The sequence below is a fragment of the Theropithecus gelada genome, chromosome X (genome assembly GCF_003255815.1).
Source record: "Theropithecus gelada isolate Dixy chromosome X, Tgel_1.0, whole genome shotgun sequence".
In the NCBI taxonomy this organism is placed as follows: Eukaryota; Metazoa; Chordata; class Mammalia; order Primates; family Cercopithecidae; genus Theropithecus; species Theropithecus gelada.
In genome coordinates this window covers 139,309,200-139,336,198 of record NC_037689.1, presented here as the reverse complement: position 1 = coordinate 139,336,198, position 26,999 = coordinate 139,309,200, and positions in this window count along the sequence as shown.

Sequence of the window (26,999 nt, the reverse complement as noted above, 5' to 3'; positions counted from 1 at the left end):
TACCCAGTCTTAGGTATGTCTTTATTAGCAGCATGAGAACAGACTAATACAGTAAATTGGTACCAGTAGAGTGGGGTGCTGCTGTACAGATACCTGAAAATGTGGAAGCAACATTGAAACTGGGTAACAGGCAGAGGTTAGAACAGTTTGGCAGGCTCAGAAGAATATAGGAAAATGTGGGAAAGTTTGGAGCTCCTACAGACTTGGAGGGTTCAGAAGACAGGAAGATGTGGGAAAGTTTGAAACTTCCTAGAGACTTGTTGAATGGCTTTGACCAGAATGCTGCTGATAGTTGATATGGAACAATGAAGTCCAGGTTGAGGTGCTCTTGGATGCAGATGAGGAAATTATCAGGAACTAGAGTAAAGGTCACTCTTGCTATGCAAAGAGACTGGTGGCATTTTACCCCTGCCCTAGAAATCTGTGAAAATTTGAACTGAGAGAGGTGATTTGGGGTATCTGGCAGAATAAATTTCTGAGTGGCAAAGCATTCAAGAGGCAGCAGAGCATAAAAGGGTGAAAAATTTGTAGCCTGATAATGCAGTAGAAAAGTAAAACCCATTTCCTAGGGAGAAACTAAAACAGGCTGCAGGAATTTGCATAAGTAACAAGGAGCCAAATACTAATCACCAAGACAATGAGAAAAATATGTCCAGGGTATGTCAGCGTTCTTCATCATAGCTCCTCCCATCACAGGCATGGAGGCCTAGGAGGAAAAAAATGGTTTCCTGGGCTGAGCCCAAGGGGCCCCTGCTCTTTGCAGCCTCCAAACACGGTACCCTCTATCCCTGCTGTTTCAGTTCCAGCTGTGGCTAAAAGGGGTCAACGTACAGCTCAGGCTGTTGCTTCAGAGGGCACAAGCCCCAAGACTTGGGACCTTACATGTGGTGTTGGGTCTGTGCGTGCACAGAAGTCAATAATTGAAGTTTGAGAACCTCTGCCAAGATTTCAGAGGATGTATGGAAATGCCTGGACTTCCAGGCAGAAGTTTCCTGCAGGGGTGGTGCCCTCATAGAGAACCTCTGTTAGGGCAGTGTGGAAGATAAATGTGGCGTGCAAGCCCCCACACACAGCCCTCACTAGGGCACTGCCTAGTGGAGCTGTGAGAAGACAGTCACCATCCTCCAGCCCCCAGAATGATAGATCCACCGACAGCTTGCACCGTGCACCTGGAAAAACTACAGACACTCAATGCTAGCCTTGAAAGCAGCCAGGAAGGGGGGCTGTACCCTGCAAAGCCATAGGGGTGGATCTGCCTAAGACCGTGGCAACCCACATCTTGCATTCATTCGACCTGGATGTGAGACATGGAGTCAAAGGAGATGACTTTGGAGCTTTAAGATTTGAATGCCCCACTGGATTTCAAACTTTCATGGGGCCTGTAGTCCTTTGTTTTGGCCAATGTTTCCCATTTGGAATGGCTGTATTTACCCAATGCCTATACCCCTATTGTATGTGGGAAGAAACTAACTTGCTTTTGATTTTACATGCTTATAGGTGGAAGGGACTTGCCTTGTCTCAGAGGAGACTTTGACTGTGGACTTTTGGGTTAATGCTGAAATGAGTTAAGATTTTGAGGGACTGTTGGGAAGGCATGATTGGTTTTGAAATGTGAGAACATGATATTTGGGAGGGGCCAGGGGTAGAATGATATAGTTTGACTCTGTGTCCCCAACAAAATATTACCTCTAATTGTAATAATCCCCACGTGTTGTGGGAGGGACCCAGTAGGAGGTAACTTAATCAGGGGGGCAGGTTTTTCCAGTGCTGTTCTCATGACAGTGAATAAGTCTCACAAGATCTGATGGTTTTATAAAGGGGAGTTCCCCTGCACACAATGTCTTGCCTGCTACCATGTATGATGCCCCTTTGCTCTTCCTTTGTCTTCTTCCATAACTGTGAGGCCTCCCCAGCCCTATGGAACTGTGAGTCTGTTAAACCTCCTTCCTTTATAACTTACCCAGTCTCGGGTATGTCTTTATTAGTAGTGTGAGAACAGACTAATACAAAAGACATACTCAATACTGGGAAATTTATAAAGGAAACGGGTTTAATGGATTCACAGTACCACATGGCTGGGAGGCCTTACAATCATGGCAGAAATCAAGGAAGAGAATGGCACATCTTACATGGCAGAAGGCAAGAGAGCATGTGCAGAGGAACCCCCCTTTATAAAACCATTAGATCTTATGGGACTAATTCACTATCACAAGAACAGCATGGGAAAACCTGACCCCATGATTCAATTACCTCCCATCAGGTCCCTCCCACAACATGTGGGGATTGTTACAATTAGAGATGATATTTTGGTGGGGACATAGAGCCAAACTATATCAAATAACATGATCATTTTTAGTGGCCTGATCCATTGTTACGTGGTTCTAACTCCCGGCTATAAGTATTAGAAAATGATCACCATACTGTCTTGTAGGTGACCCTGATCCAATTGCTTTTGCATAGAATGTTTCCTGAAAGTCAAGCACTCCTCCACACTAACCCCACTTCCTGCAAAGGACTGGCAGCACTGTCTGCATGGTGACTTTGCAGGAGATGAGATACTGTATATTACTGGAATTTATTTTGCTACTTAGTTGACATATTTATTTTAGGAAATGATTCAGACAATATGTTAAAGGTTCCAGACAGAAGGTCCATTGGCTTTCCTTATTGGAAAATAAAGCATATGTGAGGTCAAAAAAGCACTAGAGATTTCTCTGCAACTGTACTAATGAGAAATGACAGAGGCTGAAAGAAACGATGGAAAATAAATAGCACTGGGGGACTGGCTCAACATCTGATTAAACAGAGTACAGTATTTGTTTTCTTTTTGGCTGTATATTTTAGGCTAAAGATAAAAATATAGTAATTTCATGTAATTGAGAAAAGGTCATCTGGCTAATTGTATTTTAAGCATAAGAAAGTGGGAAGAGTACTTAACCTTCATTTGTTGATTATCATATTGCTTTTAACATTGCTGGAAGGAAATTCTTACCAGTCAGAGAGAATTTTGACAAAAAAAAAAAAAAAAAAAAAAAGGAAAGAAAAAACAAAACAAAACAGTGGCCCTAAAATGTCTTGGAATCTTTTGTCCTTCATATGTTTTATGTCCCAATGTATACCTTTATAGAAAAGATCATGTTATAACAGTTAGCAGTAACATTTGTTTAAAGCGTATATATTAATGTCTTATAAGATTTATGCTACTTTTGAGAAGTGCAATGGTGAACATTTTAATTGCACTATAAATACTATATGGAGTAATAGATTGCTTAGATAATCATTTTTGCCTTTCAGCTAAAATTTGCACAATGCTACAACATCTAAAAACTAAAATTGGCATCATAATTGCCACAGAGTTATTTAGCCAATGTAAGTATACTCCCCATGCAACTGGCAAACCATATAATTACTATTATTTGGGAGATCGTTTTGCTAAATAGTCTGTTTATAAGGTTAGTACCATTTTCTGTCATATTTTATCTCAAAGTTTAATTGTCTGTGGCTTCATTGCAAATGTGAAGGATTCAAAACAACTAGCGTAAGAATGAAAAAATGAGAAACTAGAAAGTATTTTAGAACCTGCAGGAATCTCTTTATGCTGTTTGTGTTACAGGTGAGCTGTATGAGACTCTACATGGATTGTATACAATTCTTATCCAGTGACACACTGTGTGGCATATACTTATCGGAATCCATCTAAACGCAACTTGTTTCACATAAGCTTTCCACTATTATCATCACGCCACTATTTCTGAAAAGATAGTGCCATATTATTCTCCAATAAAGGGCACCAGGCCTCCTTGGAAAATAGCTAATTTTAGGACTGGGCTAGGAAATATACAAGATAAGCCTGGATTATCTTGTAGGGTTTGACAGTAAGGACATGCTAAACAAAATAAATCAAAATAAACAAAAAATACAATGATACAATGAAGGGGGCATATCAAAGACACACTGGAGTCAATTTAAAGAGATGCCAATGGCCAAAACTGAAACAATTTGAGCAAGAAAATAAATAAAGTAGTATTGAATTATAATGCAAAGTGTAAATTAAATATCCATGAGTTCATAATGACATAAATAACTATCTGAATAAATAAATGGAAAAGGCACATCTCTTTTGTAGAAGAATCTAAAACCATTTATGAAAATACTCTACCCTCAAGTAAAGGGAGAATGATTCGCCACTCTTTAAGTGTAGACTGTCCAAGGTGACTTCCTTCCAAAGAGGATAGTATGGAAAGAGGGAATACAAGAGTGAGTTTACAGTGGATAAAACTGCCAAATACTTCCTCACTCAATTGGTGAAGATCAACACCAACAATTATAAGTCATGCCGATAGTGTACCCTTGATATTACGTGATGAAAACGGCACTTTACCTCTGTGGTCTTCCTCCAAATAACCCATAACCCCAGTTTAACAGAAAACATAAGAAAAATCCAAATTAAGGGAGATTCTAGAAAATACCTGACCAGTACTTTTCAAAATTGTCAAGGTCATCTAAAACAAGGAATATCTGAGACTGTCACAGGCAAGAGGAGCCTAAGGAGAGAAGATGACTAATGGCAGTGTAGTGTCCTTGATGAGATTCTGAAACTGAAAAAGGGCATTCAGTAAAATCTAAGAAAACTTGATTAAGTTTTGGACTTTAGTTTAAAGAAAGGTAACACTTGCAAATACCTTATCCTAGAAGAGAATTAACTCTTCACTAATCTGGCAAAAATTCTGAAAGGAAATCTTTCTTCTCTCTGAAAATTAAAACCAACCTAAATGTTTTTGGAGATATAAACTCCATTTTCTTCCTCACAGGACTGATAGTAAATACTTTCTTGGGTCATAACTTTAAGTTTTTGCTTCTCGTAAGGATCTTGATGGATAAAGGAATTACAATACAAATAAATTACATTGAGTAGTGCGAAAGAAATGATTCAAAGCAGAATAAGACAATCCCTACCTTAAAAGTTCCCATAGTCTAACGTGTGAGGTGCAAGAAAACTTTATGTAAAATATTTTATTTAATTAGAAGACACTCAAACTTATATGTCAGAATGAACAAGACAAGAAAATCTCCTGGTTCTACTGGTGGGGAAGGCTTTACATCAGAAATGACATTTGAGCTGCACATTAATGAATGAGCATAGATGCCGCAGTAACATAAGGAATATTGTGCATAAATATATTTGTTGTTAATAATTAGAAAAAAGTGGAAATTGAAGGTTTGAGATGAGAAAAGAGGTAAAGTTGACAGATGATTAGGAACTCATAGATGCTTTAATGTAGTCTTGAAAAAGAGGTGGTGTGAATTTCTGACCTTTAGGTGGTGAAAGAGCTGAGCTGTGCATGGCGTTAATGGGAGAGCTGGCTAAGAGTTTACCTGTTTTATAGCATGACATTAGTATAGTCATGCTAATGTCATATATAATGGAGATGTACCAGAACAATCTATCCCAGGACATATAAAAATTCAGCCCTTACTTAGCAATGCCCAAACCAAGTAAATAAAATCTACCAAAAAATAGTTTGTATCTCATGCCTATAAGTTATTTTGTGTCTTTGAAACATAGAACAGGAAATGAAAAGCAATATATTTAAAAGTTATTATTTTTCAGATATTTAGCCTAAGGGTATGCCAAAATAACAGTGAGGTCAGTGCTGAAAGGAAAAACTAATCAGTTTGGGAAAGACCTAAAGAAAGTGCCCCTAAAAATATACTTATATATTTTGTCTATCAACTGCTTTATGTGTAATCTTGTACCATACAAAATAAGAAAAACAGTAGTTTAGGCGAATGATCTGGTCTAACCAGATCACCTAAATAGCCCTGTCCTCCAAAATATTTACTTATTGCAAGTAAACGTGTTTTACTATACACATTTTATACTGAATGACAGTTCCAGAACTCCATTAGCAAAATCTACCTAAGCCAAAGGTGTTATTTTTATAATATAAACTCTGATAGTCCTGCAAGCTCCTGAAAATTGGAGACAAGAGACATCTAAGAAGGGTCTAAATCAACCAGGTCCTAAAAACACCTGGGACAGTGGTTCATTCCACAAGGTAGTCAGACAATAGAGCAACAAGACAGTCCCATATGACAGAGAAAACTAGCAAGTTAAAGAACTTTTGATATTTCTCAATATTTAGGGCTGCCATTTATTTGTTTAGCACTTTAGAGATTTAAATAATAGCACCATACCTATCTCATTTGACCTTCATAACAGCCTCAAGGAACAGATAGGACATGGATTTTCTCTCACATTTTATAGATAAACAGATTCAGCTAAGGTAATTTACTTTGTGACAAAGAGCTGGTAAATAACAGAACCAGGGTCAGTTCATAAACTCCTTTCCACTATATCCTGCAATTGCTTGAGATAGATAGATAGATAATAGACAGACAGAAAGATAGATAGTATATAGGCACAAAAAGCTGAATTTTAATTTTGAGGGTTTTATTCTCAATTAACTCTCCATAAGTCAGAAAGCTGAGACCTGAAAATTTTGCTTTCAGACCATATAGCAAGTAATGTTGGTTTATTCTTTTTCACGGCTCATTTTTTTGTACCTGTTATGCTATCAGAAGCCAATTCATTATCTTGTTCTCAGTTCAGCCTACTTTTCTGTGTCATTTACTATCACGATGACACTTCTCTCTGCTTACAGTTACACTCTAGCTGTAGTATTTTTTTATCTTTTTTTTTTTTTTTTTTTTTTTGAGATGGAGTCTCACTCTGTCACCCAAGTTGGAGTGTAATGGTGCAATCTCAGCTCATTGCAACTTCTGCCTCCTAGGTTCAAGCAATTCTCCTGCCTCAGCTTCCCTAATAGCTGGGATTACATGTATGTGCTATCACACCCAGTAAATTTTTGTATTTTTAGTAGAGATAAGGTTTCACTGTGTTGGCCAGATTGGTCTCAAAGTCCTGACCTTGTGATCTGCCCGCCTTGGCCTCCCAAAGTGCTGGGATTACAGGCATGAGCCACCACGCCAGGCCAATTTTTTTATCTTTTTAATTTAAAAAGATTTTGACCATACAAATACGTATAAGAAGGGCATAACAGAAACCTATGCTATCTGCCATCCAGATTTAATGGATATTAACTTTTGCCATAGCTTCTCCAGATGCTTTAATTGAAATAAAACACTACAATACATTAATCCCCACATCTCCTCAGGGACAAGCATTGTCTTTATGTTAATATGTGCCCATTTCTTTATATTATTTCCCTACAAACAACATGGTTTTTAATCATTTACATAAGTATTGTATATGTATTATTTTGCAACTTTCCTTTTCTACCCCAAATAAATTTATTTAAATATATCCATACTGACACAGTAATTCATTTTAATTTATTATTCATTTGGACTGCTATGTATGATTTCCTTTTACAAAAAATATAATTTATTTTTTCCAATATTGAAAGACATTGAAGTTGTGTTCATTTTTTTCTATTATAAACTATGCTGTAGTGAACATCTTTGTATGTATTTTTTAGAACACTTATATCAGAGATTCTGTAGGTCGCTCAATGAAGAGTGGAAATTTTGGTCTGTAGGATAGATTTAATTTTTCTCAGTGTGGTAAATTACTCCCCGTAGTGGTTTTTCAAGCTACATTCTCCCCACCAGGGTATCGGAATTCACATTTCCCCACATCCTCTCGGTTGTAGTAATTATTGTTCACCAGCTATTTCTAGATTTCTGTCTTCTACAGACATGGAGGCATTGTCCTCTGCCTTCCCTTTTGAAGTTAGTCATAGACATACAAATTGTTTTAGGCAATGAAATGTGAGCCAAGCCTTAAGAGCCAGTGAGGAATTCCCCATGTTTTCTCTTTGCCTCTGCCTCAGTGAACTTTAATGATCCATATACTGACTTCATCACATTGGGACTCAATGATGACAACATAGAATAAAGTCTCTAGTTGACTTGCAATAAATATTAGGTATGAGCCATAAATAAATCATCAATGTTTTATATCATGGTTTGGTAAATTGGTCAAATCTGGCCCACTGCATATTTTTATAAAGTTTTATAGAAACACAGCCATGCCTATTTATTTATGTATTGTCTAGGAAGAGTTGAGTAGTTGAGATAAGTTTGAAATATTTACTATTTGTCCCTTTGCAGAAAAAGTTTTCTGAGCCTTGTTTTAAATCACTGAGATTCTGAGGATGCTTGTTACTGTAGCATTGCATAGTTCATTCTAATATGTTTACCGCCTTGTGGTATTATTTCACTGTAAACTTTTTGCCAATCTAATGAGTATCTTAAAGTATTCCTTCTCAATGAAGTAAATAATTATTTTTGAAAGCCATAGATATATTGTGCTGATCCTCAGGGTCTTTTAAAGTTATTATTAATAAACTTTATTTTTAGAGAAGTTTTGGCTTACAGAAAAATTGAGTAGTAAGTAAAGAGATCTTCTACCTATATTCTCTCCCTGCCTCAGTCTTGTTATAATCTAAAAGATCCTTTTTATTAGGCAGAATGCTGTCACAATGGAGAATTAATCTAGAAATTTTTGGAACACATCATCCACTTCTTTAAAAAAATTATCAAACAAAACTATTTAAAATGCTGCTCTAAACAAGATATTTAATACACGTTTTGACAGTCTTATTCCTTGGTGGATAGTTACATGTAAACAGTCTTGCTGTTAGAATATTATTTACTCTTCATTAATTTTTAACACATATGTACTTTTTATAAACATTAAAGAATAAATTATTGAAAAACCATATATATTGCATAAAATAAAACTGAAGAATCCACTGCAGCCTAGGGGTAGCTATTAAAATATTATTAATAAGAAGAAAAAAAACAAATCCTGGAGTACGATAAAGGCAATCTAAACAGATCAATCAAATTTTATGAAAATGGATCTCTCAGGGTTTGGGAATACACACAAAGGAAGAGTCAGTTGAATTGGTTATTGCTGTAGCGTGTTGCATATGATTCAATGTAGCATTTTACTATCTGAAGCAGCAAGATACAGCAGAAACAACTGGGACAGAGTCAAGAATCCTGATATGAAAGCCTGGTTGTAATGTTTCTTCCCCTGTTCCTGAGCCTTCAATTTATTTAACTGTCTAGGGAAAAAAAGTTGGAATTGATCAGTGGTTCCAACTTCTTCTTCAGCATAGCATTTGCTTTCCCCAAATAAACTCTATGTAGCTCTCTGACATAAAAAAAAATGCAGGTATACATTAATTTATTTTATAAACTGAAATGTGTAATATGTATATATTATAATATGGACCAAAGAGAATAGTAAAAGTCTTTTGATCATACAACAATTCGAAATCATGGCTTACAATTACAGCAATAACCCTAAGTACCCAGAAAATTGTAATCAAAGACTATTCTTCCATAGAACCTAAAGTTGTATGAAGCACAGCTTGGAAACTGCTGGACTAGAGCTATCTCTTTGAAAGGCCCCTCTGGTTTTAATATTGAGTTTGCGATGGCTACTGCTGCAGGAATAGGATCCTACAACAGTTCAGATTATGGACTCGGAAAGTAGACTGTCATGATTTCAACCCTACTCCTACTGTTTCCTTATTGTATAACCTTAGGAAAGTTTTCCAGAATCTTTGTGTCTCCATTTCCTTGCCTACAATATAAAGATGATGAAACATCTTCCTGGGAAAAAATGTGAATATTAAATGAGATAGTGCATGTAAAATGTCTGCCACATAGAAGCTCCATATAAATGTCAGTTGGTGATATTAGTGTCCTAAAAGAGTTATTTCAACCACAATGTCCTAAACCCTTTTATTCACTCACTTTGCCAAGCTAAGGACCATTTGTATGCAATTTCCAAATCACTGCTATTGGCAGCTTCCCACAGAGCCTCGGCAGATCTAATTCCATTCATTAGAACAGATGTTGCTGAGGGCCTCCTCAAAGCAAAGTGCTCTGTTAGGCAGAGTAGAAACTACAAGGGTAAATCTGAGTTGTATTTAGTATTTTGAGACATAGGTGACCATAGCCTTGCGCAGGTCCAAAATTCGATGGAAGTATAAGGGTTCCAGGACCTGGGAAGGCTTTGTAAAGATAAGGTTAGAGGACAATTTTAAAAGGCAAATGTTACAAGCATATATATGAATATTCACTTCCATGTTTTCATTAAAATTATTCTAATAGTAAATAACACTTACAGAAAGGTTAAGTAAATTGCCAGAGTTTACATAGCTAGGAAGTAGCAGACCTGGGATATAAGCCTAGGTGGTAAGGTTGTACACTTACTATTCCAATGGATTACATGTTTCCTTCTAATGTTTGTTTCCAATATTTGTTTCCCTCTCTGTGAGTTGACTGCACTATACCCTCCAGTTTGTCTAAGTCATGTGACATGATTTGCCAGTAAAAAATTAATAATAATAAGTGGAGTTGATACGTGCCATTTTTCAAAGAGAAACTTTAAAAGCTATTGTTTGGTTCTGTCATCACTCCATTTGCCATCTCACATCAGCCTAGGATGGCCCAGGTAGGGACTGCTCCTTTAGCCTGGCTCCCAAAGCAAAAAGAAGGCACAGAAAGAAAAGCCAAAGCCAATCGTGGAAGACATGTACTGCTAATGAGAAATGTGGTTTTTCTGGCTATTATAAGCCACTTAGATTTTGAAGTTGTTTGCTGTAGCAGTATAAAAACTAGTGGAAAAAAAAAAAAAAATGAATGGATATAACCATTAAACTAGAATGCAGTTCAAACTGCCAATGTTATTATTCTGAACTATTAAGCCAGCTTCTAACATTGAATTACTTCATGCGTGGCTTAAAATCTCTTGAGGTTTTTTTAAATTATTAGTATTTTCATTAATGCAATGATAAAGTAATAAAGCCTAAAGTCTAAACTCTTCATCCTGGTGGCACTCAAGGCCTTCTATAGCCTGGTGCCTATTTTTCTCTTTTGAGTCTCATATCCTTTCCACTTTCCCAATTCTCTCCTACTTTTTCCACCTTCAGATATGCACACAGTGAACACTAGGTCAGGCCATTTCTAGGTTCGTCCAGGCCCCTTCGCATGCCCATACATTTTTTAGTGCCATTACAAATTTCTGGATTCCTTCACCTCCCCTCACTCTCCGTCTTCCCTATACATTTCTATTAATACACAAAGACCCAGCTCCAGTGCTGTTCCCCAGGGAGATGTAAGTGTTCCCTGTTCTCTGGTCTCAGTAAGCTGCATGAGGAAGTTTAACAAGGCAATTCATACATAAAAGGTAATAAAAGATAAAGGTCTCTCTGCCCCAGCCCTCCCCCGACCTCGGACCGTGAGCTTCTTGAAGACAGGGACTGTGTCTTTATCTCTTTCTATATTCTGAAGACCACACTGAGCTTCGCAATTAATAGTGATGACACACATGCTTGCAGCCATGCAGGTTTAGGAAATCAATAAATTTTAAAAATAGGAAACTCTACTACTCAAAATTAATGTCAATTTGGTTTAGACCTGTTACTGCTATTGCCCAAAGAGAAATGCAGATCTCAATGACACAAATAACTAGAGGAATGGTCTGAACATCCGCAAGATGGGAGAATAAAACTTTCCAGGACTCATCTCCTCCCACTGCAGAAACATCCTTTTGAATAACTATGCACACACAAATATACTTTGACAAGGGCTAAGTAAATGAAGTGAGAGACTGCAGCACCTAGAAGTAGCACAGAAAGAAGAAGACGCGTTGAAGAGGGTAGGAAAGTTTCACATCACTTGCATCACCCCTCCACAACCCCAGGTCGCACAGCATGGACAACAATACCCTCTGCTTAGGGTAAGGAGAGGGAAGTGAGCAATGGACTTTGTCCTCGTCCTTAACATTGGACCCATTCCAATAAAACTCAGCACTGAACAGGCCCCCAGAGTTCCAGACTCCAGACTGGTAACTGTGGACTGAGCCTCTTGAGCCATCCCAGAGCCAGGCCAGACCACAGAGACTTAGGCTCCAGGCCTGCACCAGGCCCAGGCTGATTACAGTATCCCGGGGAACTGAACCATTCTCAGAAACAGACTGGCCCCACATCCCCAGGTTTTAGGTCCACCAAAGTGCTGGGGCAGCTCCTGTGGCCCCAGGGTCCAAGACTGTTCAAGGTTCCAGACGAGTCCAGAATCAGGTTGGTGTATACAATCTCAGGCTTTAGGCATTCCACAGCCTAGGTCAGGCATCAGGCCAACACCCATGGACACAGACTCCAGGCCTACCAGGTACCAGCCTGGGCCCTGCAGCTCTACCCTCTTGGCTAACTCCTGTGGTCCCATGCTCTACCAGACAATTGGTCTAGGTCCATCCCAGTGGACCCCAGTGCTGTGCTCATCCCAAGAACCCAGGCTCCAAGACCACTGCTAGGGACGAAGGTTCCAGGCTGATTCCTACGGCCCCATTACCTGGGCCAACATTCACAGGCATAACCTACAGGCCAGCATCCACACAGTAACCCTTCAGGAGAGTATGTGCAGACTCATACTCTAGGCTTGTTTCCACCGTACCAGACTCCAGGCCAGACCCTGTGGTTGCAGGCATAAGGCCAGCACCCAAGACCCCAGGCTCCAGACTAGCCCCCAAAGACTAAGGTTGCATGCCTGTCCCAGCACTAGGCCAACTCCAGTCTCCAGGTCAGTCCCAGTAGTTTGAGACTCCAGTGGACCTAGGGTCAAGGCCTGTTTCAGCAGAACGAAGATCCAGGCCCACCCCAATGGACCCCAGTGCCAGGCAGAACTCATGGACTGATACTCCATAACCACCCCTGTAGACTCAGGCTCTAAATATGTCTCCACGCACACAGGACACAGTCCTTCCCCAGGGCCAGGCCACTTTCCAAGTACCTAGGCTTCAGACCCAGCCCAGGAACAAAGTTCATCCCAGTGCCTGGCTTACCACAGCAGACTCAGTCTCAATGCTCACCCCAGCACAAAGTCAGCACCTGTAGACTCACAGCTCAGGCTTTACCATGGATACAGGCTCTTGGCCTGCTGCCATGAATCTAATCATCAGATTCACCCCAGAGGATTCAAACTCTAGGCTCAACCATGTGGACCTAGGTGCCAGGTCCATCCATCAGCTGACCCAGACACCAGGCCAGCCTGCCCAAGAAGTCCAACAAGTCTGCCTACAGATCACAACAGGTATCCTGCCAAAACTCTCTGAATGAGCTGATTGGTGAAGGACTTTCCCAGGCAGTCAGTCTGCAAAGATTAAAATAAGTCCTTACCTCTTCAAATGTGCAGATATCAACATAAGGCAACAAGAAACAAGAAAACTAAGAACTCATAACACCATCAAAAAATAGAGTAATCGCCCAGTAGATGCCCCACTAAATAAATGGAGATATGTGAACTGCCTAACAAATAATTCACAATAATTGGTTTAAGGAAGTTCATTAAACTTTGAGAAGAGAGAAATAATTCAATGAAATCGGTAAAATAATAAATGACCAACAAAATACATTTATCAGAGAGATTGAACTTAGAACAAAAATCAAACAGAAATCCTGGAATTGAAACAATTAATGAAATGAAAAATACAGTAGAATGCATCAAAAGCAGAATTAATCAAGCAAATGAAAGAATATGTAAAATCAAAGACAGGTTACTTGTAAATATATAGTCAGAGGAGAAAAAAAAAAAAAAGAAAAGAATGAAGAAAGTTTACAGGCTTTAAGGGACCACACCAAAATACCAAATGATTTATTTTAGGAGTTGATGAAGAAAAACAGAAAAGCAAAGGGGTAGAACAAAACTTTAAAAAATAACAGAAAATTCTCCTAAGATGAGAAAGGGTATATCCAGGTACAGGAATACCAAGTGTCTCTATTCTGATTCAATCCAAACAAGATTATACCAAGACATATTATAACCAAACTACTCAAAGACAAAGAAAGGATCCCAAAAGCAACAAGAGAAAAGGAGCAAGTGACACATAAGAGAGCTGCAATAAGGGTAGCAGCAGATTTCTCAGCAGAAACCTTACATGTAAGGGGAGAGTGAGATTGCACTTTTCTTTCCAATCCAGAGCCCAGAGCTACAGGGGCCATGCTGGACCGCCCTGGTGCAGTCTTTTAGCCTGAGTCTATGTTGACTGGACTGGCTCTGCATTGGGTCAGGAGGCTCAGCCCAAAGATGATACATAAACAACATACTTCAAAGGGCTGAAGGAAAATAATCTGCCAACTAAGAATACTTTACCCGAAAAAGACTTCATTTCTTCAGAAATGAAGAGATAAAAACTTTCTTAAACAAAAGCTGGGGAGTTTATCACCAACTGACCTGTCTTATAAAAAATGTAAAAGGAAGTTCTTCAAGCTGAAAGACAACTGTGCTAATTAGTATCACAAAAACACATGAAAATATTAAACTCATTCATAAAAGTACACAAATTCAGAAAACTAATACTGTAATGGTGCTGTGTGAACCATTTACATCTTTTCCTTGAAGATTAAAAGACAAAACTATTAAAATAATAATAGCTATAATAATTTTTAAGAGACACACAAAATAAAAAGATGCACACTGTGATATTGAAAACATAAAATTTGTAAGGGGTAAGGTAAAGCAAATAAGTTTTTAAAAATGAGATTAAACTTAATATGTTATCAGCTTAAAGCAGAATAGCCTGTTTTAACTATAAGATGTTTTATGTAAGTCTCATAGTAACCGCAAAGTAAAAACCTTTTGTACATCCACAAAAGATAAAAAGCAAGATATCAAAGCATGCCACTAAAGAAAATTATCTGATTACAAAAGAAGACAGCAAGAGAAGGAAAAAGAAACAAAGGCTCTATAAAACAAAATGGGTGTAAGTCCTTACCTGTGAATAATTACCTTAAATTTAAATGGATTGAATTCATGAATCAAAAGACACAGAGGGTTTGAATGGATAAAAAAAGTAGACAAAACAATATACTGCTTACAAGAGACTTGCTTTACCTTTAAGGACACACTAGACTGAAAGTGAGGAATGGAAAAATATATTTCATGCAAACGGAAACCAGTGGTAGTCGTATCAGATAAAATACATTTTAAGTAAAAACCTGTAAAAGGAGACAAGGTCATTATATATTGAAAAAGGAGTCAAATTATCAAAAAAATCATAACAATTATAAATATATATGTAGCCAAGAGCAGAGCACCTGAATATATAAAGTAAATTTTAATACTTCTGAAGACAGGCTGTAATGTCACAATAGTAGGAGATTTTATACTCCACTTTCAGTTGTTCATAAATTGTCCATACAGAGAATCAATAAGGAAACCTCAGACTTTAGATTAAAAGGAAACTACAGAAATATAAGGAACATTCCATCCAACAATGGCATACACATTAGTCTCAAGTGCACATGGATCATTCTTCCAGATAAATCATATGTTAGGAGACAAAACCTAAGACTTAAAGATCTTAGCAAATCAAAACAAATATCTTTTCCAACCAACAATAGTATAAAAGTAGAAATCAATAACAGAATGAATTTCAGAAAATTTACAAATGCATGAATATTAAACAACATGCTCCTGAACAACTAATAGGTTAAATAAGAAATTCAAAGAGAAATGTCAAATAAAAATAGATACACAAAATACCAAAATTTATAAGATTTAGCAAAAGCAGTTCCAAGAGAGAAGTTCATAGCAATACACATTTACATAAAAAAGAGAAATATTTGAAATAAATAGCCTAATTTTATACCTCAAGGAACTAGAAAAAGGAGAGTAAGCATAGCCTGAAGTGTGTAGAACTAAAGAATATTAAAATCAGAGCAGAAATAAATGAAAGACTAGAAAAATAAAAAAAAGATTAATGTGTTGTTTTTTGAAAAGATAAACAAAATTGACAAACCTTAGACTAATCAACCAAAAAAACCTCAAATAAATAAAATCAAAAATGAAAGAAAAGACATTACAACTGATACCACAAAATAAAAAAAGGATCATAGCAGACTACTATTAACAACTATATGCCAACAAATGAGATAACATCGAAGAAATAGATACATTTCTAGATACAACTTACAAGTTATCAAGAGGGGGTCATGGAGGAATATAAAACTTAACAGAATAATAGCAAGTAAGGAGACTGAACTAACAGGAAAAAGAACTCTAAAAAAATTTTAAAAACACCAAGAAGAGTTGATTTTACTGATTAATTCCACCAAACATGTAAAGAAGAACTAATACCAATTCTCTTCAAAGCCTTTCAAAAATTGAAGGGAGAGAAAGCTTGCAAACTCAATTTATGAGTCCCACATTACTCTGATAATAAAACCAGACAAGAGTACTACAACAAATGAAAATGACAGGTTAATATCTCTGATGAACATGGAATCAAAAATTCTCAACAAAATGCCAGAAAACTGAATTCAACAACGTAAAAAGTATCATTCTCTATGATCAAGTGGGATTTAACCAAGGGATGCAAGCATGGTTCAAGATACACAAATCTATAAAAGTGATACGCCACATTAACAGAATGAAGAACAAAATAAATATCACCTCAATAAATGTGGAAAGATTATCTAACAAGGTTCAATATATTTCTATGAGAAAAAGTCTCAACAAATTAGGTATAGAAAGAACGTACCTCAAACAAACAAAAAACAAAGGCCATAAATGACAAATCCCCAGTTTATATCATCCTCAATGGAGGAAACCTAAAAGCTTCTTCTCTGAGATCAGGAAAAAGACAAGGAGGTTCACATTTATCGCTTATATTCAATATAGTACTAGAAGTCTGATATACAGAAATCAGGCAAGAAAAATAAATAAAAGCCATTCAAATTGGAAAGGAAGCAGTTAAATTGTTCATGTTTGCAGATAGCATGATCTTATACATAGAAAATCCTAAAGACTCCAACAAAAAGCGCTTAGAACAAATAAATCCAATGAAGTTGCAGAATGCAAAATCAACATATAAAAACCAGTAGCATTTCTAATACTAACAATTAATTATCATTGATAATGACAGAAATGAAGACAAAATCCCATTTCCAATAGCTGCAAAAAAAAAAAAAAAAAAAAAAATTTTTAGAAAAAAAAAAAAAAAAAAAAAAAAAAAAACCCCATTACCAAAAGCTAAAAAAAAAAAAAAAAAATAGAATGTTTAGGAATAAATTTAACAAAAAAAGGTGACAATCCTATATACTGAAAAGTAAAAAACATTGTTGAAAAAATTAAAGAATATAGAAACAAATGGAAAGATATCTCATGCTCAGGGATTAGAATAATTAATATTGTTCAAATGTCCATACTACCCTAAGTGATCTACAGAGTCCATGCTATCCCTGTCAAAATTCCTTCGACATTTTTTCATGTAAGTCAAAAAAGAAAAAAAAAAATCCTAAAAACTTTATGGAACCACGAAAGACCCAGAATAACCAAAGCAATCTTGGGCAAAAGAACAAAGCTGGAGGCCTCAAAGTACCTGACTTCAAAATATACTATAAGGCCGGGCGCGGTGGCTCAAGCCTGTAATCCCAGCACTTTGGGAGGCCGAGACGGGCGGATCACAAGGTCAGGAGATCGAGACCATGCTGGCTAACACGGTGAAACTCCGTCTCTACTAAAAAATACAAAAAACTAGCCGGGCGAGGTGGCGGGCGCCTGTAGTCCCAGCTACTCGGGAGGCTGAGGCAGAAGAATGGTGGGAACCCGGGAGGCGGAGCTTGCAGTGAGCTGAGATCCGGCCACAGCACTCCAGCCTGGGCGAAAGAGCGAGACATAGACTCAAAAAAAAAAAAAAAAAAAAAAAAAATACTATAAAGTATGGTAAAGTATAGTAGTACCAGCAAGGTACTACTGACATAAAAAAGAGACATACACCAATGGAATAGAATAGAGAACCTAGAAATAAATCTGTACATTTACTGGCAATTTATTTATTTATTTATTTTATTATTTATTTATTTATTTATTGAGACGGAGTTGTTGCCCAGGCTGGAGTGCAATGGCACAATTTCAGCTCACTGCAACCTCCTCCTCCTGGATTCAAGTGATTCTCCTGCCTCAGCCTCCTAGGTAGCCGGGATTACAGGCATGCGCCAACACGCCTGGCTAGTTTTGTACTTTTAGTGGAGATGGGGTTTCACCCCATTGGTCAAGCTGGTCTCGAACACCTGACCTCAGGTGATCCACCTGCCTCGGCCTCCCAAAGTGCTGGGATTACAGGCATGACCCATCAAACCCGGCCTACTGTCAATTTATTTTTGACAAAGGTGCAAAGAATACACAATGGGGAAGGAACAGTTTCTTCAAGAAATGGTGTTGAGAAAATTAGATCACCATGTATACAGAAGAATGAAATTAGACCCTTATGTCACACCATATAGAAAAATTAACCCAACATAAATTAAACACTGAAATGTAAGAACTGAAACTATAAAACTACAAGAAGAATATGTAAGGGAAAAATCTCCATAACATTGGTCTGGACAATGAGTTTTGGATACGACCCCAAAAGCACGGGCCAAAAAACCTTAAATAGACAAATGGGATTTCATCAAACTAAAAAGCTTCTTTGCAGCAAATGAAACAATCAAGAGACTGAAGATGTTACTTCCAGAAGAAGAGAAAATATTTGGAACCTGTATATCTTATCAGGGGTTAATATCCCACAATATAAGGAACATGTACAACTTTATAAAAAGAAAATGAATCACCACATTAAAAAATGGGCTAAGGGCCTGAATAGACATTTCTCAACAGAAGACGTAAAAATGGCCAACAGGAATATAAAACAGTTTTCAATGTCACTAATCATTAAGGAAATGTAAACTAAAATAACAATGCACTGTTGTCTCACATATGTTATCATGGCTAGTATCAAAAAGACAAAAGACAAGTGTTGATAAGCATGTGGATAAAAGGGAACCAATGCTGTTGGCAGGAGTGTAAATTATTACAACCATTATGGAAAACAGCATGGAGGTTCCTCAAAAAACTATAAACAGATGATCCAGTAATCCCACTACTGGGTATATATCCAAAGGAAATGAAATCAATTCTATGAATGCAATCAATTATATCAATTAATTAATGAAATCATTATATCAAAGAGATAACTGCATTCCACATTCCTGCAGAAGTCAAGATATGGAATCAATCTAAGTATCCATCAATGAACGAATGAAAGAAAATGTGGTACAGATACGCAATGAAATACTCTTTTGCCTTAGAAAAGAAGAAAATCCTGTCATGTACAACAACATGGATGAACCTGGACAGCATTATATTTAGTGAAATGAGCTAGGCACAGAAACATCAATACCTTATAATCTCACTTATATTTTTAATCGCAAATGTTAAACTCAGAAGCAGAGAGTACAATGGTGGTTATCAGAGCTGTGGGTTGGGCGTGGAGAGATACTTGATAAAGGATATCAGATTTCACTTATGAAGAATAAGTTTAAATGATCTATTGTATAATACCATGACTACACTTACTGTGTCATTTTTTATTTTTGTTTGGTTTTTTTTTGTTTGTTTTTGAGACACAGCCTTGCTCTGTTGCCCAGGCTGGAGTGCAATCTTGGCTCACTGCAACCTCCGCCTCCCGAGTTCAAGCAATTCTTCTGCCCCAACCTTCCAAGTAACTGGGATTACAGGTGCATGCCACCACGCCCAGCTAATTTTCTTTTGTATTTTTAGAAGAGACGGGGTTTCGTCATGTTGGCCAGCCTGGTCTCGAACTCTTGACCTCAGGTGATCCACCCGCGTCATCCTCCCAAAGTGCTGGGATTACAGGCATGAGCCACCACGCCTGGCTAATGTATTTTATTTTTTGAAAATTGAGTATATATTTTAAGTGTTCTCACAAGAAATGATAATTATTTGAGGAAATGCATATGATATTTAGCTAAATTTAGCCATTTTACAATGTGTATATATATATTTCAAAACATGTTATATACAATAAACACATAAAACTTTTGTCAATTAAAAATAAATGTTTTAAAAATACCAAAAGCAGGTTCCATATATACAACTATTAAAGTGAGAAAAATAAACTTAAATATGGCTATTTATGTATTACTTATATAGAGTAGCCTCCTCTTATCCATGGTTTCACTTTGTGCAGTTTCAGTCACCAGAGATAAACTGTCACATGAAAATACTAAAAGCCGAATTCCAGAAATAAACGATTAATAGCTTTGAAATTACATGCTGCTCTGAGTAGCATGATAAAGTTTTATGCCATACCATTCCTTCCTGCCCAGATCTGAATCATCCCTTTGTCCAGCATATTCAAGCACACACATCACCTGCCCATTAGTCACTTACTAGCCACCTTGGTTATCAGATTGACTATAGTGGTATTGCAGTGCTTGTGTTCACATAACTTTTTTTTTTTTTTGAGATGGAGTCTCGCTCTGTCGCCAGACTGGAGTGCAGTGGCATGATCTCGGCTCACTGCACCCTCCGCCTCCCAGGTTCAAGTGATTCTCCTGCCTCAGTCTCCCAAGTAGCTGGGATGACAGGCGCCCGCCACCACACCCAGTTAATTTTTGTATTTTTGGTAGAGACAGGGTTTCACCGTGTTGGCCAGGATGGTCTCGATCTCTTGATCTCGTGATCCACCTGCCTCCGTCTCCCAAAGTGCTGGGATTACAGGTGTGCGCCACGGTGCCCGGCCCACATAACATTTTCTTAATAATGGCCTTAAAGTGCAAGAGTCGTGATGTTGGCATAATGTTCTAATTGTTCTACTTTATTTTTAGTTATTGTTTTTAATCTCTTACTGTGTCTAATTTATAAATTGAACTTTATCACAGGTGCGCATGTATAGAATAAAAGAGCATATATATGATTTGGTACCATCCATGCTTTCAGGCATCCGCTAGGGGTCTTGGAACATATCCCTCATGGATAAATGGGGACTGCTGTATTCCAATCTTCCAAGAGCACTAAGGACATTTGAGGTCACATGTTTTTCCTCTAATCCCTGTCAAGCAATTCCAAAGGACTCCTAGTCATAGACTGTAAAGGACTAATATAGACAGGAGTGAGTCTGGGACCATGACTGCCCCCATGTAAATGAAACCAGATCAGGGTTCATCCTCAAGGCCCAGTGAGGCCTTACAGATGCTTACTAGCATCCTGATTCCGAATGTTTCATACCATCCTTCACCTGAATGAAGGGAAGTGGGTAAAAGCAAAAAGATACTTGTTTTCATTTGCCTCACTACCAGGGATTAACAAACTTTTTATGCAAAAGGCTAGATAGTAAATATTTTGGGCTTTTTAGGCCATAAGGTATCTGTTACTACAATTCAACTCTGCCCTTATACCATGAAAGTCACAATACACAATACATAATAGAATGGAATGGCTGTATTCCCCCAAAAAACTGTATTTATGGACAATGACATTTGAGTTTTATATGATTTTTCACATGACACAAATAGAATTATCTGGGTTTTCTTCAGCCACCTAAAATATAAAAATCATCTTTGCTTGTCTGCCAGACCAAAACAGGTCATTGGCTATATTTGACTCATAGTGTAGAGTTTGCAGATTACTACCCTAAGGTAAACACACATTCTGTAGTGTCAAGTAGTGAATTAACTTTATTACTTATAAATTTGACTGGGGTGCTTCTGTTGAAAGACCACACTGCTCCTCATCTCTGTTAATCGTAAAACACAATTATGCAAGCTTTGCTGAGCTTTAGCTATCTCAGAAGTCTTGATATTTATTTAAAATTTTGAATTAAGTTAGAGTCCTCTTTGCATTTCTCAGTGGCATGAAATGAAATTTTAATGAGATTTTTCTCATTCCCTAAGAATGTGCAATAGTGCTAGAGCTATACAAACTCTTCTTTATATCCTGGGTGTTACTATGGGAGGTCATGAGACCACTTCCTCTTGATGTCTTTAAAAGGAAGATGGGTTTTGCATATGTCAGGAATTATTTCTAGTTTGTCCTGCCTGGAGGCAGGGGTTGAACTCACTGACGTCCCTAATTCTGTATTATGTAACAGCAGAATAAATTTAGTATCATTACAACAAAATCACCCTAACTGGCTGGTTACTTTCTAAACATTTCAAGTTGGTGCATTCTGGAAGAAGAAACCCTGGATATGCAGTCAGGTGACCTGAGTATAGGTGGCAGTTCCATCACTGCTGACTTGAGCCATATGCCTAAGTCCCTTCATCTGCAAAGTTTTTCTAATAACATCAACTACCTAATAGGGATGCCATGAACTTAATGTGCTTAGAATAGTATCTGCTTCATTATAATCACTTAAGTACGTTTGGTTTTAGTATTGTATTCTTTTCACCTTCAAAAAGAGTGGTGATCACCCAGTGACTGCAAGTGAGAAGGTGCTCTGAAAACTATGACTGACATGTCATATGTTACCATTAAAGTAATGGCATGTAAAGGCTGTAAAAGCATAGATGCTTCTCCCCATTAGTTCTTCATTTTCATCTTCATTTTTTTCAACTTTGTTCTCCATTTTATTCATTTTCTCTTGGAGTTTGATAAGAATTCCATTAGAGATTTACCTTTTCACCTTTCAAACCTCTTTGGGAGAATAGCGATCTAGGACATAACCAACCATTTTTAGAGTTCTCTGAAATCCCGAACTTTGGAACTTTAGCCACTTAAACAGAATTTGAATTGGAGATATTTTAGTGAAGGAATGCAACTTTTTTTCTCTTCTTAGAAAGTATGATCTAGACCAAGAGCCCATTATTATGTCTAAATCAAGGAAAGGTGAATGACGAAAAATACATCTTCCTGGATGTATTCTGGATGTCCCTCTCGACAGGCCATAACGGCATCATTTGCTAAGAGAGTGGGTGATGTGCACTTTCACTTTTGTTGATCCTGCACTACCTATATCATGTCAAATACGTTAAAGACACTCACGTTTTGCGTTAAATTAATTACACAATATAGATTTTTAAATTATTTTAATAAAAGTAAGTCATTCATTTTAAAGTGGCTATAATTCTACACTTGTGTTCTATAAGCAGGAATTCTTGTAAAGTCACAATAACAACTTTAAAAGTTGTTTTATAATGATGAAAATTAAGTATACTAGCAGGCAACATTTATTAGACAAATACCATGTGTCATGCACACTTCTAAGAACTTTTTGTTAACATACTTCATTTTCGTAACAACCTTATGAGTTAGGATTCACTTTATCTTTGTTTTATAGATGAGGAAAACTAGCTGTTTTGTAGCACTGGCAAGATAGCCTGAGCTGGAATCCATACTTTTATGAGGTTACATTTTGTAGATTAATTTTTATTTTTATTATGATTTTTGCATTAGGCCATTCTTGCATTACTATAAAGAAATATCTGAGACTGGGTTATTCAGAAAGAGAAGAGATTTAATTATCTTACAGTTTTACAGGCTGTACAAGCATTGCTCCAGAACCTACTTCTACTAAGGGTCTCGGGAACCTTACATGATTGATCATGAGGGATCCACCCTCATGGTCTAAACCCCCCGCCACCGGGACCCACCTCCATCAGTTGGGATTACATTATCAACATGAGATTTGGATGGTACAAATATCCAAAGTATAGCACTTTTTGTATTTTTGAAGTGTTTTTTTTTAAAGATTCAGATGTCAAGCATTTTTGTAGGCCCTTACAAAGCTTCTGACACCTAGGTATCATTCCTGTGGTGTCTAATACAAATCAGCGGCCTCGCCAGCCTCATGGACTCCTGCTTGACACATAAGGAGGAAGAAGCTTCAGACAAAAGTTAAAAGAAGTCTTTTGACAAAAGATTTATGCACAAAAGCATAAAAGCAGCCCTGCAGGAAACCTCACATCTGATAGTATGACCCATTTGGAAAGAGGGACAACCTCCGCATTTCTCGTGGAGGACGACATGGCTCCAGTGCAGAAGAAACTGCAGCAATCCAGCAGTGCTTGATTACACTAGAGTTTGCCACTTTGGAAGCACCCAGGGTTCTACCCTAGCCACAAATGACCACATTGTCATGAAGGTGCTGGTAGCAGAGGTAAGGGTGAGGTACTGCTCTCAAGTGACTTCTGGAATATTCTATGTCAATCAGAGGAACTTGATGGGAAGATCCTTATAGTATCATATCTATGAAAAACTAAGGCATCTTTGGGGAAAGTCGAAGATATGCCTTGGAGGGACTTGGATGGAAGGCTCTGCATTATTCAGGAAAGAATATGAGGCAGTTAATGTTATGTGATGCTTGTGAATTTGAATTCATTTATATTCAAATTGTGATGAGACATGGAGGAAATTTTCTGGTGAGTAGAGGGAAATTCTGAGAAATTTGTCAAAAGATATTCACAATACACCAAGTTGTTTTATTTTACAGTAAGGTTTTTGCAAATCCTCCTGTAAATAATAAAGATTCTTGTATATCTATCTCTTGCATAAAGCAAGATACATCTGTATTTGCATCCAACCAAGAGAGCAGGCAGGCAGATTGCTGACTTTACCAATGTCATATCGTTAGACTGTCATATCTAGCAAAGGAGAGCTGCCATCGTTCATTATAATCGCATCCTTAGAAAGAAATTCTTCCCGTCAAATATTCACTCATGTCCAAATTTGACAACTCTTTCCTTTGGATCATATTGCAAAACACATCTTGCCCCCAAGAGTAGTTGTTTAATAAATGCATTTGCTCTTTAAGCATTATCAGTATTCTTTAAACAGAACTCTGTGTAAATTGTGGCAATTTATTAGATAAATACGTATTACACATCTCAAACATGGAGGGCGCTATAAAAATACAAAGATGAGTGCTAGATCTTAAGGTGTTTATAGTCTAGTGCAGTGATTGTCAAAAGTGCATGGAACTTATGTCAGCTTCCTCTGCCCCTCTTCCCTCAAGAGCTACCAGGAATACATATCACAGACTTTGGAGGTAGGCTTTTTGTTTTCTCTGTTGAGTCACATGTATCAACTAGAGTGACATACACCTTGGGCATGTTGGGACTGGGTAAATGGCTATAGACTCCATTGAAGTTTTTCCTTTTCCTCTGGTTTAGTGAGACAGATAAAATGTGCACATGGCATAAAATCCATTTCAAATTGTGAGCTAGCGCCCCCCCGCCCCAACACACACACACAGAGTTGAACCAAACATTTCATGGAACGATATTTGTCCTATGTGTGATGAGCTCTGGTATTTTTCTATTCTGTTTCAACTGAAAAATAATATAAGCCACACGCCAAAAAACTGACCTCTCAAATCACTAATGAATTGCCACCTAGAGTCTGAAAAACACTTTTTTATGATTTGGTAATGGTTTGGAAGACAGAGATGAGGAAGACAAGGTCATTGAATGTATTCCTGTATTTCTGTATTATTATCATAAAAATAATATACTTGTAATTACCATGATGCAGGCACAATTATAAGTCTTTGTTGTAATTACTATGATGCAAGCACAATTATAAGTGCTTTTCATGTACTAGGTTATTTAATTCTTACTACAATCCGGTGAGAAGTATGTGATTGTTAGAATTGTTTTACAGGTAAGGAAATGGAGGCACAGAGAGGTTAAGTGGTCTGACCAAAGTTACCCAGAATTTGACACAAGGCTTCCTGACTCCAGAACCCATGCTTTTGAGACCTCTCTAGCAAGTTTCCAGCCAATCATCTTACATAGTATGCCATAGGTCACCATGAGCTAAGAAGATAGTAAGAATAAATCTACTCTACAACTAGGGAAAATAAATAAATGAAGAGCATATTTCACCACCAGAAATGAGCAATGGCTTCCTGGTATTTAGAAGGCAAAAATAAGGTCTAATCCACACCCTAGGAGTGACTCTCTTTTAGGGACTCTAGAGGAATACAAATGACAGAGTGAAGCAGACATGGCGAGGGCCAACCACTTTCTTCCCCTATATTTTAAGTCAAGAGAAGAAAATACAAACAGATTCAAATTCCCCTTCCTGAATCTCCTCATTTCAGATTCGAAGAGTCAGGACACAGAAGAAAGCATGGCTTGAAAACACAATGACTATGAAACACATCTCAGATCCACTAGCAATTAAATAATGGCATTTGATTAGCATTTATGAATAACATTTGTAAATACCTCATTTTTGTTGTAAATACTTTCATTGATTCTTTGTTATTTAATTTTATCTTCATTGATTTTAATTTAGATTGCCTCTAGCTCATAAACTAGGTAAATATGAAATCTTTAATAAATCACACTATTAAACCTAGCCATCACCCTGGGTTACCCCATGCATCCATCCCTAATAAGCAGGTTTAATAGTGTACAGGGAAACAACAACAATTGCCTAGTACTTTTAATATGTGCAACATGCAGAAACAAAGAAATAAGGAAGAAAACCACTAGTTTTTTTTTGCAGAATAAATCTAAATTATTCCTGAACAGATTGTCTTCACTGCTGTTTCTGAAAACTTGTTTTCATGATGATCATCATCCATATTTAAGTAAACATTATCTAAATAAATTCCAAAATTTTAACAATGCACAACCTCACAGGGTATGTGAGGGAAGAAAAGCAAAACGTTCGTGTTTCTTTCCTTTGTCCTTGTATTCCCAAGTCCCAGAGACCAAAACAGGGTGCATCTGTGGGTGTCAAAGTGGCTTTCACCCATATTAACAGGGGGGCCTAGAGGGTAGCAATACCCACTCTTACCTACATATGCCCTATCTCACCTGCTGCCAGTATCCTTTGAATTCCCTAGACCTTGGGAATTATGCCATAGATATTAGCATGACCTTTATCCATGAAATGGGAAGCTTGGCTTAATGGACACGAATCAGTCATGCTTACCTGTGCTGTGCCTTTTAACTTCCATTATCGTCTGTCTCTGGACCCCTTAGATCCCATTTTCTTTCCTAGAGCTTTGAACTGAAGCTTGGAATTTAGTTTGGGACAAAAATGTGTCTCAGGGTGGCTACATAGACTGCTCATCATAAGCCAAATGCTAAGGTGAACCTGTGGAATTGAGTCCTCCAACAACAAGGGGGAAAAAGGATATCTTATGACATACCCAGATAACT